General features: G+C 46.8%; 1 pseudogene; it reads left to right on the forward strand.

Moving 5' to 3' along the window:
- Positions 1–842: 842 nt before the first annotated feature.
- Positions 843–1,218, forward strand: LOC141991721 (small nuclear ribonucleoprotein F pseudogene; annotated as a pseudogene).
- Positions 1,219–3,912: the final 2,694 nt, after the last annotated feature.

The following is a 3,912-nucleotide window of genomic DNA, read 5'->3' on the forward strand; positions in this document are numbered from 1 at the left end:
TTGGGATTTGACAATTGGGAAATGCAGTCTGTCCTTTAGTAAGGGACTGCTGGGGTTATGGAGCTGTAGGACAGGTGTCCATGGTGTGACAAAGTTGCTCTTCTACCTTGGTGGGGCCTGCGCTTATTGGCAGATTTGCTCGCCTCAGAGATTCATGGCAGCCCTCAGTTTGGCCACTTTCGTGGCTCAAATCCGCTCTTCACTCAGATAACCTCATCACTGGCCAGCATGGGGAAAAAGAAGGAGAACAATCCCCACAGTCTCTGCTGATCCACCACATGGGTCAGAGAACAGCCCAGAGACCTTCCCCTCTGGTGGAACCTACAGTCCAGGTCAACTCCTCCTATTTCTGATCAGGAGTTGGGAGGTTTGGGGGGAACCTGGGCCTGCCCTCTCCTCCAGGTTCCAGCCCAGGGCCCTGTGCTCTACAGCTGTCTAGAGTGCCTCCTGGAACAGCTGCGCAACAGCTCCAGCTCCCTGGGCTACTTCCCCATGGCCTCCTCCCAACCCCTTCTTTAGCCTCATCACAAGATCTTCCTCCTGGTGTCTGATAATGCTTGTACTCCTCAGTCCTCCAGCAGTATGCCTTCTCACGCTCAGCTCCTAGTGCCTCTTGCTCCCAGCTCCTCGCACGCACGCCACAAACTGAAGTGAGATCCTTTTTAAACTCAGGTGCCCAGATTAGCCTGCCTGTCTTAATTGATTCTAGCAGCGTCTTAATTGGCTCCAGGTGTCCTAATTAGCCTGCCTGCCTGAATTTGTTCCAGCAAGTTCCTTCTTGTTCTGGAACTGCCTGTTACCTTACCCAGGGAAAATGGACCTGCTTAATCTGGGACTAATATATCTGCCTGCCTTTCTCTTGGACTCCAGCAGGTGCACATGCGGCCCTGCGAGTAATTTTTGTTTTTACCGCTGCCTTATGCCAGGCCACGTTACCATGAGCTTGCCCCTGAACCCCAAGCCCTTCCTGAACGGGCTGACAGGGAAGCCGGTGATGGTGAAGCTGAAGTGGGGGATGGAGTACAAGGGCTACCTGGTGTCTGTTGACGGCTACATGAACATGCAGCTTGCAAACACAGAAGAATACATAGATGGTGCATTGTCAGGACACCTTGGTGAAGTTTTGATAAGATGTAACAATGTCCTGTACATCAGAGGAGTAGAAGAAGAAGAAGAAGATGGAGAAATGAGAGAATAAGTTTGTATATTTCTGGAAAATAAAGATCAGTTTTTCACAAAAAAAAAAACCCAAAAAACAAAAAAACCCACTCTCCTGTAGCCATCTGGCCTGACCCTGTCACAATGGACATTCCGCTCAGAGGTGTGCTGGGGAAACACGCCCAGCGGCTGCCTTGGAAAGGCAGCGTGCTCTCCATCTGCATCTGCTGTCAGATACCAAACCCTCACACTGACTAGCAACACCCTCCCTGCCTTGTGGCAGGACCCTTTGCAGATCTGCTCCATGGCAGAAAAACCCCTTTGTCTTCTTCCCATCCCCAAATCCTCTGCACAGGACAAACCAGAATTTAGCCCACAGACGTTCAGTATGCACCGTACAGGACAGATTCTCTGCTGCCTCCAGTATTCCTGTCCTGACAAACCTCTTCTCCCTACCGCCAGCGCTGTCGGGAGGGAGGTTGTGGAGTCAGCACTACAGGGCCCTTCGGTGGGTTGAGCAACACAGAAAGAGCACCGTGTGCTGGAGAACAGGCCTCTCAATGTATGGGATAGTCACACAGGCCAAGATATGTCAAAAGTGACTCGTGGATTTTGTGTGCCCAGCTTGAAACACCTTCATAGGCCTCATTTTTCAGGAAGTGCTGAGCACCTGCCCTCTAAAAAACAGGCCCCTTTAAGGTAACAAGTTGGACACTAAAAATCACGAGTCACTTTACAAAATCTTGGCTATATACCGTACCTTGCATCTGTTAATCAGTAACTACATAGGGGAGCGGGCTTAGCTAGTTAGCAGAGACTCTGTCCAATGGCTGGACTCATGCTACTGTGTCTGGTGCACAGGCCCACATCTGGCCAACTAATCAAGACCTCTGTGTCCTCTGGGACAAGCCATTAGGAGGTGTTCCCAGCTGATGTGTCTCACGGCACGGGAAATGCCAAGAAAAATTATGAGCCACAGTCTGTTTTATACATGTTAGATTTTGTGCCTCCCTCCCCCACCTTTCACAATACAAGTTTGTCAATTTGGAGAAGTCCCTTCCCACAATCAACCTCTGATGAGCTCCTCTTCTCTCTGACTAATTGTGGATTCTCCCCTGCCCCCACCAGTGACTTTACCATAACAATCATGGAGAGATACAAAGGTCACAGTTAATACCTGAGATTTAAAAAAAAGAAAAGTGGCCAGTAATGAAAGTGTGTGCCATGGGAACATGGAAATTAACTGTCAGTTATTCACCCTCTTACAGGCATCTATTGCATTAGATTACAGGAAATCACAGTACAATAAATGTGCAGCCTGTTAATGTTTTAACTGATCATGACAATTAACTCTCCAACCTCCCTTCCTCCTTGCTGCCCTAGCTGGTGAGCCGAGTTTTGCAGATGCTGACACACCTAGAGTGTTGCTAGATATTATGGCAGATACTGGCCCCAGGCACCGAGCCGGTTAGCTTAAGGTATCAGCAATGTGAGCAGGTTTTGACATTCCGGCAGGATTGCCATGGCTTTAGGCAGGCAGCCTTCTTTAACCAGCCGGCAGAGCATCTGCTGCTAACTACCTCAGTTTCTGGTGTCATGTGGCCTTAAGCACTGCATCAGAAGTTCGCTGCTTTAAAAAAAACACCCAAGGTAGCACTAAACTTACACCAGGCTGGCTAGGATAACCACACAGTAGAACGTAATGGCTACAAAGGCACATACATCATTCATACAATATATTATATTTTATATAACACTTAGATACAAAGAGAAGGACCATGGTTCAGCTGTGCACAGCTCAGAGAACTTTAAAATTAAAGGTAAAACACCTAAAAGTGATCTAAAAATAACACCTCTCGACCTAAGAATAGCACAAGTCTAAAGTCATTGCCTTTGGGCCTTCCATTGCTAGAGGGGAGTGTTGGGTCATAATGGGAGTTGGGTATCTCCCATTCCCATTAGTATAAAGCTGCTGTTCCTAGCCCAGAAGGGCCATGAGGTGTTGAATATTTAAGCCATGATGCTTGTAGGTCTAGAAAAGTTGTTATTGGACCCGGGTTGTATATTGCCCATCCAGGGCTTTGGGCAGGTGTAATTGGGGGAAGAAAGCAATACTTCTGTGGCAAGTCCATTTTTTGTTTAAATGCAGCGGGTGTTTGAAGCCCCAGAAAGGTTTGGAATGTTAGAGCAAGTCCAGCTGGGATAATTTTGGGCAGGTGATGCAGTCATAGGAACGTGTTAAATTGCATCACATCCCTGTGGAAGATAGCTCATGTCCCTCTAATTCATCACATGGCTCTCACCTCTGTGTTTTATAGATAGAATACAATCTGCATCAAAAATAAAATCACACCATGTAATATCTATGCTGTACACAATCTGACATAATAGCAAGCAGCAGCTGACAATCACTTGGTAGCACCTTGGTTCTGACTCACAAAAGTAGGAAATGAATCCCAAATTTTCTGAAATTTTCTGAAAACAAATGAACATCCAGTGCTAGACAAATCTACCAAAACTTCATTTTGCCATAGGAACAACACTATTGCCATAATCGTGAGAGCCATAACAGAGAGATGCAGATTGCATGGTTCATTTTCTGCTTCAACGGATATATGCAAATTTCTCTGCAATAGTGTTTTTCCAAAGACAACTGCAGACAGATTTTATACCTGTTAATGCCTCCCTTCATGAACATTTGCTCCAGGAAGTGGCAGGAAATTACTTCTAAAGCCATTTCTACCTCCTTTGTTC

Source organism: Natator depressus, chromosome 7, assembly GCF_965152275.1.
Source record: "Natator depressus isolate rNatDep1 chromosome 7, rNatDep2.hap1, whole genome shotgun sequence".
Taxonomy (NCBI): domain Eukaryota; kingdom Metazoa; phylum Chordata; order Testudines; family Cheloniidae; genus Natator; species Natator depressus.